The sequence below is a fragment of the Pteronotus mesoamericanus genome, unplaced genomic scaffold, assembly GCF_021234165.1.
Source record: "Pteronotus mesoamericanus isolate MK-2021 breed Mesoamerican mustached bat unplaced genomic scaffold, CSHL_Meso_final contig_100, whole genome shotgun sequence".
Classification (NCBI taxonomy): domain Eukaryota; kingdom Metazoa; phylum Chordata; class Mammalia; order Chiroptera; family Mormoopidae; genus Pteronotus; species Pteronotus mesoamericanus.
This window is the reverse complement of record NW_026554999.1, coordinates 17,845,642-17,861,691: the sequence shown is the minus strand read 5'-3', so window position 1 is coordinate 17,861,691 and position 16,050 is coordinate 17,845,642.

Here is a 16,050-nt window from a genome sequence, read left to right as displayed (position 1 = left end):
ATGAAAAGATTGAAATTTTAATATGAAAGTGAAAAGGATAATTTAAAAATCACTTTGAGTGTATAGAGGGCTAACACCAGGGAAATGGTTAGTAACTTTTTCCCATCCTTATCTCCACACAAACTGAAACAAGAAAAACATCTTTAGCCATATCACAAAAAATTGGAGCTAGCCTTCGCTGAGTACCAACTGGCCAAAGTTTCGTGTTCAACCTCTGGTCAGGGCATACAAGAATCAACCAATGAGTGCATAAATAAGTGGAACAACAAATTGATGTCTCTCTCTCTCTCTCTCAAATCAATAAATAAAGAGAAAAAACTGGAGCTAAAGCTAAGGAAGAAATTTTTGTATCTCAAAATCTTAATCTGGGAGCTGGTATGTTTGGTAAATTTATAATCCTGAAACCTGCAAATGAGTAGTAGGCACACATAGGAGCATAGACAGGAAGACCCCCTTGAAGTCTCTCCAAATTTGATGTATCACTTATTCCATCATTTGTTGCCTGACCCAGGTGAATTTAAAATTATCTCTATAGAGGAAGGCTGTGATATTTACAATTTACGCCTCAGAGGACAGATGAAAGCATGGTAAAGAAAACGCTTTGTGCTGGAGGATGACTCAGCAGAAGCATTTTTGAGCTTAGTTGTTGAGAATATTTTGAATAATTGAACCTGCAGCCATTGTGACTGTACCTCTAGCTGATGTTATGTTAGGATTGGCAGAGGCTGGGAGGTCTAAGTTTTAGAAGGCCCTAGGGAACTGTCAGGGCTGCTGGTACTGTTCCCTCACACTAAAGGCTTCAGCCCTGAGTGCATTACAATATGTTCGCTAATGAAAAGAAATTTCCTCAGGGGATAATTTTAACAATAAATTGAGAGACCCAGAGAAAGAGTGAATTTTTTTGAGTGGTCATTTGAGTTCAACTAATATATTCATTCATTTATTTAGCAGGTATTTATTGGGCTCACTCTGTGTCAGACACTAAGCAAGGTAACAAAGAAACAAATCTGAATAGGACACAGATCTCTTGAAAATGTTTACAGTCTGGTAAAGGGATAGTCACAAGGACGAATAATGTGCAGTATAATGTGAATGATGCTCAGTAAAGGTACAAATCCGATATCGTGTTGGTGCAAAGGAGTGATCCATTCAAACATCAGCAGTTAGGAAGGTGTGCAAAAGAGTGGAGAGTTTTTCTTGCCTGTGGTAGAATTCACATAATATAAAAGTTCATGATTTTAACCATTTTAGAGTGTACAATTCGGTGGCATTTCCTATATTTACAATGCTGTGAAGCCATCACCAGTATCAAGATCCGGAATATTTTAATTACCCCCAAAAGAAACTTTATACCCACTAGAAGTCAATTCCCATTTCTTCCTCCTCCCAGCTCCTGAAAATTAGCCATCTGCTATCTGTGTCTATGGATTTGCCCATTCTGGATATTTCATATAAATAGAATCATACAATATGTGGCCTTTTTGTGTTTAGCTTTTTTAACTCAGCATTATGTTTTCAGGATTCATCTATACAATAGCCTGTATAAGTAATTCTTTTTAATGGTTCAGTAGTTATTAAATGGAATAATTAATATTACATTGCATAGATATGCCACATTCAGCAGCTGATGGGCATTTGGTTTGGTTTCTCCTGAGTGGGGACTCAGACGATGCTTTACTTTGGAATACCAATGGCTTTGCTATGCTCTGACAAAACAAAGCAATACAGGCATCAGGCAGGATAGCATAGTTAAGTTCACTCCTCAACTTCTCCCATTTCCATATATATAGCAATGACAGGTCAAATATAAAGACAGAAAACCAAAAGGAGATAGCTGGGCTCAAAGACAAGACAAGCGTCTGTGGGACCAGAAATCCACAATGGTGAGTACGAATGAAGCCAGAGGCATGCTGGGTTCCAGGTCTGAACCCAGGCAGTGGTGGCAGGAGACTGACTGCAGCAGGGAAGTAGGAACCAAACAGTCCCACAAAAGGCACAGAGTAAAGTCAGGCTCCCTGTAGGAAGCCAGGAGCTGGAGTGAGGTGCCCCTCCTTTCAAGGGGGCTTAGAAAGGCTACTATACTGCTACTTAGTATAACTGTCTCTGGGAAAATGGGGACCTAAGGAGGCAGGTGAATGGGCAGGACCTGAGCCAAGTCTCCTGTAGGCTCTGAGACTGGATATCCCCAACTTTTTGGCAGAGGAGGCATGCTGAAACACACCCCAATAAGACTTGGTTCTGGACTGGAGCCTGGGAGGTGAGGGCAGGGGAGAGCAGTAGCATAACTCACTCCATTAGTAGAAAGTAGGAAAAGATGAAGAAGCAGAAAGATTCCCACTTAAAATGACTTTGAGAATTAGAAGTCTAAGATATATAAGGAAATATTTTAGACAACAGAACAAAAGCAACTGTAGGAAAACAAATTTACTTCAGACAAACTGACCAAAATGCTTGAAAATGATCAATACTACAAATTGCAACAATATAAATGAAAAATATAATATTGAACAAAAGTCAAGCACAAGAGTACAAAACACATGCTTACATTGATATAATGTGAGAAAAAAAAAACAGGCAAATTAATCTATGATATTAGAAGTCAGAACAGCAGTTACCCTTGGAAGAGAGCCAAAGGGATGCTAGAAATATTTTATTTCTTGACTTGGGTACTTGCTACGTTGATGACTTAACTTTGTGAAAAGTCACTGTGATATACATACAGTCAATCCTCATTATTTGCAGATTCCCTATTTGCAAAGCTGCCCACTCATAAAATTTATTTGTAACATTAAAATCCATATATGCTGCTCCTTGTGGTCATTTACTGACATGTGCATTGAGGGGAGAAATTTGAGTCAAACCATGCTTATGGTCCCAGCTGATTTCAAACAAGGTGCTGCTCTGCCTGATTGTTTCAGTTCTCATACTGTAAACAAGCATTCTTTTTGTAGTCTACACAATGCCACTTTGGGTTTTTTTTTTTTTTTTGGCAATTCTGTGCTTTTTGTTGGTGATTTCACTGTTTAAAATGGCCACCAAGCATAATGCTGAAGTGGTGTCCTGCATTCCCAAGTTCACAAAGTTGTGATGTGTCTTATGGAGAAATTTGTGTTTTAGATAAGCTTCCTTCAGATATTAGTTATAGTGCTTTTGGCTATGAGTTCTATGTTAATGAATCAACAATATAAATTAAAGTATCTTTAACAGAAACACACATAATACAGGGTTGTATATTTATTGGTTGTAGTAAAGGTTGTGATCAGAAGCTTGTAAGAGCATAACCCTGTTTTTCCCATAGGAACAATAGTTCAGTATTTACTAATTCAGTGCTCAATTAAAACAATAAGTAAATTTTCAATATAATAATAGCTGAGAGTTTATACTCGCAGACACTCACTAAAATAATTACTGAAGGATGTATATATATGAATATATGTGTGCATGCATATATATATACACATATATATAAAATGAGGCACAGAAATTTGTTTAAAGTGTAAAAAAATTAACTATTGACAGTTAAAAATGCTATTTGTGTTAAAAATGTAAAATAGAAACTCTAAAAAGGTGTAATAAGATAAAAGATGAAAAGTGTTCAAAGAGGAGTAAAATATGACAAATGTCTGATGTAGGATTGAAATATTTACTAACAGTTTTATTGGAAAAGTGAGGAGTTAAGTGCATACGTATTTAAAAAATTTAAAAAACTACTAATAAATGGAAGTACAGTCTATACCTTCCAAATGAGTAGACTGAAAAAAGAGGACTGAGATAAGTAAAAATCTATCAATAGACAGAAAGAGTAAAGAAAAATAGTACACAGAAATAATGCATAAACTGGTACTAAAATTTCAAATATATACATATTCAAAAATGTAAATAAATTATACTCACCTATTAAAAAAATTATTAGGCTGGATTTTTAAAATCTAGCTATATGCTAGAATTTATTATGTGATATAAAATTAGAGTTATAAAACTATCAACTAGAAGAACATTATACTAAAGAACATTCAAATTATCAGATGAAGACACCACACACATAGTATACACACACATACCAGAAAATTAATCACTGATTATAAATTGAAACATCAATATAATAAAATGTCTAAAAGTATTAAAAACAAAGGAATAAGTGAGAAAACCAAGTGTATTGTCATATTAATATTTGTAGATATCAACTTATCAAAAACAAACAAACAAACAAAAAAGATGATGATCACAAAGCAAAGTGGAAGAGAGGTTTCAAAAAGTTTCCAAAGGGAAAATTTCATGAGAAAGGATAACTAATAGGGCAAGGAAAGCTAAGCCTGGAACATACTGGCAGTATGATATAGTCTGTAAGAAAGCCAATAAACCAGCAGAGACAGCATGTACTCCCAGAGGGCAGAAGTAAGATTTGGAGCTTAAAACAGATGGATTAACTGAAAGGCAATGAATGGAATACCTTCATACAACTTAAATATATAACACCTAACCACAGGACATCTTTCCCCAGGGAGAGGGGAGAAACTGAATAACTCCTATTTAAGTGGCATTTGGGGTTACTCACAGTAGATACAGACTTTCTATTTGATAACCTAAAGCAAAGTTTACCAATTCTAAAGCCAAGCCCATTGTATAGCTCCAATAGGCTTTTTAGTGCCTCTCCAACAATTAATATTATCAGACATTTGAAAAATATCTCCACCATAATAAAGAAACTATAAAAAAGGATAAATGAGAACAGAGTAACATAGAAATGAAAAGGAAATAATATGATTAAAACCTTAAGAGAGACATGAAAAACTGTTGTATCTGGAAAAGAACAGGTTGGTTTTTTGTTTGTTTGTTTGTTTGTTTGTTTGTTTGTTTTTAAGCAGCAAGTAGAGAAAAGAGAGTACTCCAAGAAAATAAAAGGTATGTTGGACAAATACAGAAGAAGATCAAAGAGTTGGAAATAAAGTTGAGGAACTCTCCCAGAAAGTAGGAGAAAAAGTCAGAGACTGCATATGAAACAAAAGGTTAGACTTCCGGCCAAGACAGAGACATAGGTAGACACCCTTTGCCTCCTCACACAACAAAAAGAAGGACAACAACAAATTTAAATATAAGAAATTACCAGAACTTCCAGAAAATTGGACTGTATGGAAGTCCAACAACCAAGGAGCTAAAGAAGAAACATTCATCCAGACTGATAGAAGGGGCAGAGATGGGCAGCCGCAGCAGAGAGGACACACGGCAAGGCAGCAGCTGGTGGACTGGACAGTCCCACATTTGCATGCAGATAAACTGTGAGGAACAGCTGGGGAACAAGAGAGACCACACAATCCAGGGTTCCAGTGTGGAAAAAGAAAGCATCAAAACCCCTGGAGGTAAAAACCTGTGGGGGTTGCAGTGGCAGGAGAAACTCCCAGCCTCACAGGAGAGTCCATTGGAGAGACCCACAGGGTCCTAGAATGTACACAAACCCACCTACCTGGGAATCAGCACCAGAAGGGTCTAGTTTGCTTGTGGGTAGTGGGGGAAGTGACTGAAAGCCTGCTGATAACCAAGCAAGGGGCATTGTTCCCTCTTAGACCCTTTTCCCCTACACAGGATCACAACGCAATGACCTGGGTTGCCCTGCCCTGGCTAATACCTAAGGCTCTGCCACTCCCAATGTAATAGGTGTACTGAGACAAAGAAATATGGCCTAAATGAAAGAAAAGATCAAAGCTCCAAAAATAGGACTAAGCTATGAAGAGATAGCCAACCTATCAGATAGATGCACAGTTCAAAACACTGGTAATCTGGCTGCTCACTGAATTGGTTGAATGTGGTCCCAAAATGGAGGGAAAAGTGAAGGCTATGCAAAGTGAAATAAAAAATATATATACAGGGAACCAACAGTAAATGGAAGGAAACTGGGACTCAGATCAACAATTGGGAGCAGAAGGAAGAGAGGAACATTCAACCAGAACAGAATAAAGATACAAGAATACAAAAAAAAAAAATGAGAAGAGGCTTAGGAACCTCTTGGACAACTTTAAATGTTCCAACATGCAAATTGTAGGGGTGCCAAAAGGAGAAGAGGGAGAGCAAGAAATTGAAAACTTATTTCAAAAAATAATGAGGGAGAACTTCCCCAATCTGGCCAAGGAAATAAACTTCCAGGAAATCCAGAAAGCTCAGAGAATCCAAAAGAAGTTTGACCCAAGGAAGCACACACCAAGGCACATTATAATTAAGTTACTGAAGATTAAAGATAAGGAAAGAATCTTAAAAATGGCAAAAGAAAAGGAAACAGTTACCTACAAAGGAGTTCCCATAAGACTATCGGCTGATTTCTCAAAAGAATCCTTGCAGGCAAGAAGGGGCTAGCAAGAAGTATTCAAAGTCATGAAATACAAGAACCTACACCCAAGGTTACTCTATCCAGCAAAGCTCTCATTTAAAATGGAAGGGCAGATAAAGTCTTCCAAGATAAGGTAAAGCTAAGGGAGGCCATCATCACCAAGCCCTTATTTATGAAATGTTAAAGGGACTTATCTAAGAAAAAGATAAAAAATTAAGAACAGTAAAATGACAACAAACTCAACAACTATCAACAAGTGACCTAAAAAAAAGCAAAAATAAAAACAAACTAAGCAAACACCTAGAAGAGGAAAAGAATCACAGAAATGGAGATCAGAAAGGGGGAGGGGGAAGAATGGGGGGAAAAGGTACAGAGAATAAGCAGTATAAATAATAGGTACAAAATAGGCAGGGGAAGGTTAAGAATAGTATAGGAAATGGAGAAGCCAAAGAACTTATATGAATGACCCATGGACATGAACTATGGAGCAGGGGGAGTGCTGGGGGGAGGGGCGGTGAAGGGTGGAGGGGAATAAAGGGACAACTGTAATAGCATAATCAATAAAATTATATATATATTTTTTTTTTCAAAGAAACAAAAAAGTCAGAGCAGTCTGAGAGCTCCAATGGATCCTACTTAGCCATTCTGGGCATGTACAACCTGGGGGTGTGAGAACATTAACCCATGGTGCAGTCCTTGACCAGTGGAAGCTGCGAACTCATGGATAAATGTACACATCTTCTATCCCAAGGGCAAACAATTCTATGGTGCTTCCTATGTATTTCCTAAAGAAATCTCTAGTAGGATAGAGACTCACTAGTGTTGCCTAAGGTAGTGACCAGCTAGATACACATGATTGAATTGGTTTTTCCTCTTTCTTTCTTTCACTTTCCCCAGCCCCCCACCCTCTATTTCCTAAGACCACTTCCAAAAATGAAATACTTACAAGAAAGACTTTATCTTGACCTCTGCTTTTGGGGAAATCTAGGCTGTTACATAAAAGGTTCCCAGATTTATTACGACTACAAAAAAAAAAGTCCTGCTTTATTCTTTTATATGTTTCCATGTGAGCATGTTTGAGTTTCTCTCTAGGGTGTAAACCTAAAAGTAGAATTGTTGAGTCACATAATGTGTGCATTTCCTATTTTATTATACATTGCCAAGTTATTTTCCCATGCAGTTATAGTGATTTACATTAGTGCTCCCATTTTTCCACATTCTCTTCAATATTGATGTTGTCTGATATTAATTTTTGCCAGTAATTTAAGTCTCATTATTGATTTGATATCCATTTCCTTGATCACCAATAAAATTAAGTATTTCTTCATATCTCATTGTTTATTTTGTTTTTGTCTTATAAAATTGCTTGTTCATATCTTTTGCCCATTTCAATTGTCTTTCTCTTATTGCTTTCTAGCTTCATATATTTTAGATACTAATCCTTTATCTGCTAATAAGTTGTGAATGTTTTCTCCCAGTATTTTACTTATCTTCTAATAGTATTCTTTAATTTATTGATTGATTTTAGAGAGAAAGGGAAAGAAAAAGAGAAAGAGATTGATTTATTATTCCACTTATTTATGCATTCGTTGTTGCTTCTTGTATGTGCCCTGACCACAGATCAGATCTCCAACCTTGGCATATCAGAATGATGCTCTAAAACATGAGCTACCTGGCCAGGGCCTTACTTGTCTTATAGTTTTGCCTATGGTAATTACTTTTTATTTTACTGTAATCAAATCTGTTTTTTCCTCGTTCATCTGTATTTTTATGTCTTATTTAATATCCAGAGACTTCTAGTCAAGATGGAAGCATAAGTAAACATGGATCACATCCTTGCACAACCACATCAAAATTACAACTAATTATAGAACAACCATCACTCAGAACCATCAGAAATCTAGTTGAATGGAAGTCTAACAACTATGGAATTAAAGAAACCACATCCATCCAGACTGGTAGGAGGAGCCGAAACATGGAGATGCAGAGACACGGAACAGGCTGGTCCCACACACACGTGGTGAATAAAAATTTGGGAGAGGTATCAGGAGTGAGGAATCCCAGCGCTACATCAGTCCCCCAAGCACAGGATACTAGTGCCAGGAAGATAAGTCCCCATAGTTTCTAGCTGCAAAAACCAGCAGGGATTGAGTCAGTGGAAGAAACTTCTGGAGCCCCAAGCAGTCCCTCTTAAAGAACCCATACACGAACTTACTCAGGCTCACTCCCCCTGAATTCTAGCACTACAGTAGCAACCTGAAAGGCACCAGTGGCACACAGGATGGAACTGAAGTAACTGGCATCAAGGCAAGAGCTGGAGGACAGCTTTTTCCCAGACAGAAAGGCAGAGCCACAGAGCCCACAGGTAGGTGTCATATCTGAGACTCCATCAACTGGTTGACACTGTTTGTCCTGCCCTAGAGGTCCCCTGAGGAGCTGTCCCACCCAGCTTACAGCTGTTAACAGTAGCTTTGCCATAGAACAGCTGGTCTTGGTTCAAGCTTCCCAACTTCATAAATCCTTTCAAAAAATCAACAGCTGGCCTCAGTGAGCCCCCAGCACCCATTCCTCTGGCTAAGTGACCCCAGGCATGGCACTAGTAGCAGCCAGCCTAGATTCACACCTTGGCTTTGCTTGGGAATCTCCAAGCCCAACACAAGTATCAGCCATCTCAGATTGCTTTATAGCTCAGGTAAGGTGGCCCTGGATAAAACACAGGTGGCTGCTGACCTTGGCCTGCACCACCCAGGAAAACCCAGTGCCTGGGAACCAGCCACAGACCATGTTGAGGCACCACCACCCTGTCCCTGCACAGCTGATCCTCCACAGAGGGTGGAGGTGGGTGGTCAGTAGTCCCAGCCAATCCTTGCAACTGACTGGCCTGGGTCAATGAATTCCTTTCATTGTCCTGCCAACAGCAACCAAGGCTCAACTACAAGTGAAAGTTGTACTCAGCCCACACAACGGGCACACCTCGAATACCCAGCTTGGGTGATAGTGGAGGCTGTGCACTGGACCCTATATGACACCTACATTAGGTTATGCTACCAAGATAGGGAGTCATAGCAGCTCTACCTAATACATAGAAATATACACAGGGAGGCTGCCAAAATGAAGAAAAAAAGAAACAAGACCTAAAAGAAAGAACAGATCAAAACTCCAGAAAAAGAATTAAATGAAATGGAGATAATCAATCTATCAGGTGCAGAGTTCAAAACACTGGTTATAAGGCTGCTCAAGGAACTTAGCGAGGACCTCAACAGATTAAAAAAAATCCCCTTAGAAATGAAGGATACACTAATCGAAATAACAATTTACAGGGAAACAACAGTAGAGTGGATGAAGGCAAGAATCAGACCAATGATTTGAAACATAAGGAAGCAAAAAACAACCAATCAGAACAACAAGAAGAAAAAAGAATCCAAAAAAGCAAGGGTAATGTAAGCAGACTGTGAGACAACTTTAAGCATTCCAACATTCACATCATAAGGTATACCAGAAGGAGAAGAGAAAGAGCAAGAAATTGGAAATCTATCTGAAAAAATAGTGTAAGAAAACTTCCCTAATTTGGTGGAGGAAATAGACATGTACATCCAAAAGCACAGACTTCCCAATAAAATGGATGCAAAGATACCCATTCCAAGACACATAATAATGAAAATGCCAAAGGTTAAAGATAAAGAGAGAATCTTAAAAGCTGCAAAAGGAAAGCAAATAGTTACCTACAGGGGACTTTCCATAAGACTGTCAGCTGATTTCTGAAAAGAAGCTTTGCAGGTTAGAAGGGATTGGCAAGAAATATTCAAAGTCATGAAAAGCAGAGACCTACAATAAGATTGCTCTACCCAGCAAAGCTATCATTTAGAGTCGAAGGGAAAATAAAGGGCTTCCCAGACAAGAAAAAACTAAAAAAGTTCATCATTACCAAACCATTATTATATGAAATGTTAAAGAGACTTAAGAAAAAGAAGATGAAAACTATGAACAATAAAATGGCAATACATACATACCTGTCAAAAGTTGAATCTAAACAACAAACTAAGCAAACAGGAACAAAGACAGAACCATGGATATAGAGAGCATTTTGATAGTTGTCAGATGGTGGGGCAGTGTAGAAGAATGGGCAAAGAGGTGAGAAGATTAAGGAGTACAAATAGGTAGTTACAGAACAGCCATGGGTATGTAAAGTACATTGTAAGAAATGGAGTAGCCAAAGAACTTATACGCATGTCCCACAGATAGGAACAATGGTGTGGGGATGGGCTGAGGCAGTCAGGGGTACTGGGTGGAGGGAGTGTGGGGGAAAAATTGGGACAAATTTTATAGCATAATCAATAAAATATAATAATAAATAAATAAAAAGAAATTCTTCTTTTATTGGAAGTTTATAATGATATTCACTTATTTTTCCTTTCTCATAATTTTACAGTTTGGTTAGTGTGAGTAATCAGTGTTTTTGAGCAAATAAGCTCAAGGAAACTTTCTTTGCTTTAAAAATGTTCATTGCAGTAACATCCTGATATTTTCATAATTCATATTTGTCAGACCTAGAAATGGCAGAAAGGTAGAAAAGAAAGGGGAAGCATGAAGAAACCAGAGACTGTGGAGGTATTTCTTATTTCATCCAAATGTGACTACTAAGACCTTGTTTGGGCAAAGCAATAATACAAAAACGACTTTGAAAAGGTTTATGGTGGGTCTCAGTTGTCTATAGTGGCGCATTAGTGAATATTTTGGATCCCCTCACCCCCATCAGTCAGATGAAATGTGCTCGAGAAAACTGAAAACTATGAGAAAAGAAATATCTTCAGTCTGAATGAAACACACTTAAAAAAGAGGTCTGCAACAAGAAAATTACATTTTGAAGGCAAAGCTAAGGAATTTGGGGGAAATTTTACTATTTTGGAATAGATACACACCTATATTCATTCATTCATTCATTCATTCATTCATTCAACAAACATGTATTGAGCATTTACTCCATTCCAAGAACTGTCCTGGCTGAGCAGGAGCTATACAGATGAGTAAGTCCTTCTCCTTTCCCTCAATAAGCTCCTTTCTAGGCAACAAGGCAAATTTATAAGGAAACAAATCTCCACTCTATGGGATAAACATAATAAAAACAGCTACAAGATACCATACAAATTTAGTGCACAGGAGAGAAAAATGAAGTGTCAAGGTTGGGAATGAGCTGGAGGTCAAGGAGTTGTTCCTGGAGAAACTAACTGGAAGAGACTATTCAAAGATGAAGTGAGCTGTTGCTCACTGGGTAGACAAGGGATGGACAAGAGGAGACTTTGAAGGACATTCCAATTGCAGGGAGCAGAAAAAGATGTGAGAGGTAACTGTGCCTCCGAGCAGTAGGGGAGAGTTTGGAAATGTCACAGAAATAACATCTATTTTTTTCCCCTATTTTCTATTTCTCCTCTTTGATTTGAACTTGTCTTAGTTCTGAAAAAGGGCATAATTTCAGCAAAGAAAACATACATGACTGAAATTTACCTTCTTTCACACATATATCTAGATTTCTTTTATTCATCTAATACATTCTTTGGTTAAGTATCCACTGTGTGCCAGGTGCTAAAGATAAACAAAGGATTCTTGTGAAAAGATGGACATGTTGTAAATCTAAAACCTATGCAATGTAATTATATCTCAATTAAAAGAAAAAGATGGGCCCTTCAATGGAGGATTGTACCCAGGTCTTGCAAGTGCATAAAGACAATGCCCAATTCTGTCTGGGAGAATTAGGGAAGAGAGGCTAAGGAAGTAGTCCTTGAATTGAAACCTGATAGGTAAATAAAAAGTTTGGTGAGCAGAGAAGTTGGAAGGAGACCATTCTGGTGGAAATCACAAGATGTTTTGCTAGAAACCTGATCATGATGCCCCCTTCTGGCTATACTGTCCACCACAGCTCCTGGCTCAGGGAAGGGAAGCAAGGCTATCCTTTGAAGGACAGTGGCCACTAACTGGACCACAGTTGACCTCTTGTCAGGTAGACAATATCCTATGGAGTGCCTGAACACAAAGGGCTTTACCTAATTTGGAGGCATTGAATTTAGCCCATCAGACTGGATCCCTCAAGAATTTAGAGAATACAGGTTGGATTGTCCAGAAAGAAGGATATGAAGCTAGTGCTCAGAGAAGAGAGAGAACCTGGTTAGAGTGTCTGGTGTCTAGAGAGTCCCTTACATCCTGGATATCTTTTTGATGCCAGATCTAGTTCTCAGGTCCTTAAAATAAAGCTCCTCCTTTTATCAAGTCACCTCATGACTCCAGCTCTTGCAGCCAAGACTGCACACCTTCCCACACACATACATGGTGTGCAAAGTAATGGAGGGTTGAGTAGAATAACATTTCAGAGAACTTAGAGAAATTCAAGGCCACTTGGGGTGAGATATAAGAAAGGTCATAAAAGTTAACATTTATTTAGCACTTACTATTTTGAGGGAATTGTTTTAAATGCTTCACAAATATAAACTAATCTAGTCCTTAAAAGAACCCTCATGGAATGGACTATTATTAGTTCCATTTTATTAGGAAAGAAACCTAAGCACAGAGTGCTGAAACAACACGCCCAAGTTTGCACAGCTAGTAAGTGGCAAGGATTGGAATGCATGCAGATTGGTTCTGGAGTCCTCGAACTTAGCCACCAAGCCCTGTTGATTCTATAGAGTTAAAAAATGTTGCTGGAGAGTAGGCAGGGGAACAGATCATGAAAAGGCCTGGCATTCCTGGCTGAGGAGCCTCTGTTAGGTCCACAAAGCAGTTTTAACCTCTCTGCTTTATATACTGCATTCTGTTTGAAGATTTTGGTTAGATCCAGGGTCTGCTCCTAAAACTGCTGTAAGCAATGAAAATGACTGAGGGATTCTGAATTAGAAGTGATGTGGTCTGATTTGCTTTTTACAAAGATTGTGCTGTTAGTAGTGTGCAGAATTAATCAGTGGTATCTGGGACTAGAGGCCGGGCTGTTGCCATGGCCTGAGAAAGATGAAGAGGTGGGATGTGGAGCCCGTAGTAGGAATGCATGTGAGGTATACTTAGGATGGGGACTTATCTGAACATAGAGGAAGAGAGGAGGGGCCCAGATGACTGGGACCTGCACACTCCTGTGCATACTCAAGGGCACACCTAATTCAAGTGCTTGTTTGTTTGCATGCACACAGTATGTATAGAAAACATGAACACATAACTCAGATTCACAGATGCATTTCCCCACTTGGTGAAACCATCACAACCATGTCTGCAAGGCTCCTTTCTTGTCTTACCCTTGTGAGAATCCTGTTCTTAAATAGGACATTGTTTGAGCTATCTATTACAGATGGATTTATAATAGGTCTGGCTATCTAAATCGCTCTCAGCCTGGAGTATCTCACCCCTCCTCAATTGGAGGTTGAAAAATGTACATTTTCAGTTGTTTCATGATCTGGACCTGCTCAGGGATGATCAGGGATGAATTGCTAAACATCAAGCAATAAAAAATGTCTTGTCCATGCCCTAACTGGTGTGGTTCAGTGGACTCAGTACCCACCTGCGAACCAAAGGGTCACCAGTTCTATTCACAGTCAGGGCACATGCCTGGGTTGGGGGCCAGGTCCCCAAAAAGGGGCATGCAAGTCAACTGCACATTGATGTGTATCTCCCTTTCTCCCTTCCTCTCTCTCTAAAAGTAAATAAAATATTTTTTTTTTTTAGAAAAGTCTTGCCCAAAATACCAACAGGATTACCTCTGAGAAATAAGGGAAGAATCTTGTCCTCAAAGAGCTCTAGGTTTGAAACTCAGCACCTCACCTTGCCAGATGGGTCAAGTAGTGTTTTCGAGCCTCATTCATTTGTAAGATGGGAATCCATCACCTACTTCTGAGGGTTCTTTGGAGGATTCTATGAGGCAGCCCAGTGCCTCACCTGTAAGGAATTCTGGATAAAAATAGTTTCCTTTTCTCATTTAGCATCACAGTCCTTTTCTCAGTTTCCTTTTATTTTCTATTTTTAAAAAGATTTTATTTATTTATTTATTTATTTTTAGAGAGGGGGGAGGGACAGAGAAAGAAAGGGAGAGAAACATCAGTGTGAGAGAGAAACATCTATCTGTTGCCTGCTGCACGTGCCCCTACTGAGGACTGAACCCACAATTCAGGCATATGCCCTGACTGGGAATCAAACCAGCAACCTTTCAGTTTGCAGAACAATGGCCAACCAACTGAGCCACACCAGTCAGGGCTCTTGGCTTCCTTTTATGAGTCATGAACCAGTGTGCTAATTTCCAAGGAGCAAATTTTGCCCCTGCCCTTCTCGTGATCCTGAGTGTAGAGCAGGCCTGGGCAGTTCACTGTATCATGTAAGTGATTGACAGTAAAACATCCCTTGAAATAACTCATGAACAGCTTGTTGAAGTTGAGCTGTCAGAAATTTCAGCTCACAAAGAGCTGTTACCAGCACTAGTGGCTGTCAGCCCATTATATTTATAGAGACAGGGGCAGCATGGATGAATGAATAGTTCAAGGCCCCAAGTGGGGATGAACTTATAGACGGGCCAGTGACTGAGTTTCCTTACTTCAGAAATCAGAAAGCTAATCTTCCTACAAGGATATTTGTAAGCCCCTGGTTATCTGAGGTTTTTAACCAGTCTTTTGAGATGGTAATAAGAAATGTTTATTGATCAACTTCCTACAGTGTGCCAAATACTGAGCTGGACACAATTTATACTGCCTCCAAATGTTCATAACCAATTTTCAAGGCAATTCTTCTATTACTTATTTTATAGATGTAAATGTCCAAGCGTGACTAGGTGAAGCAGCTTGCCCAAGATGACACAGTTATAAAAGATCTAGCTCACCTTGACATTGGTTTGTCTTGTCTCTGATGCTGTCTCCCTTCACTGGATACAAGAGAAAACCAGCGAGACTTCCGCTGTTTTATTTTTGCTCCCTTTTGTCCATAATTCCCTTGGTATTTGACAATGACAGGTCTGACATCCCTTGAAGCTGTGTCTCCAAGGTAGGGGTCAATTTGTCCTGGCACAATGATGGGCTGGGTGTAAGTGAGGATTCCCTGGCTACAGGGACCCAACACTGGTGGCTGAAGGTAAACCTGAAATTATCATTGAGACTATGAGTTGACTGTGACTTCTGAATCATAACTGCAGTTGTGGCTGAAGTCATTAATTTAGTGTAATGGCCAATGACCCCCTGATTGGTTGGGTGACCACTTGGATTGATTGATGATTTTTCCATTCTGCTCATTAAATATTTTAAATATTATCTGCTAATTGTATTATCAGGTCAAGGCTGATTTCAGAATCTTGGCCTCATTCTATTTATTACTATGGGAAAGGCTAGTGAAAGTGATTTATTACTTTTTCCTGCATATAAAATGTTATTTTTTTTAAATATTATTATAAGTATAAAAGAGTTCATAATAACGTATTTTATATATATAAATAAATGTACTACACATGCATACATTGGTATATAATATATTTATTTATACATTTACATTTATGGTTTCTAAATTTCCCAAAGAACACAAGCTCATTACGAAAACTTGAAATATACTTAAATATATTATTTGTTAGCTGCCTAGCCAGCATTATAGCAATACCCAGGCATTTTTCAGACATCTACCTGTTCCCACTGTAGCCCATGGTGGGCCCTGCTTATTCCAGGACAATTAGGATAGTGACTTGGAAATGGAGATGTGACCTTACATGCACAAGGAGACTCAAGCAT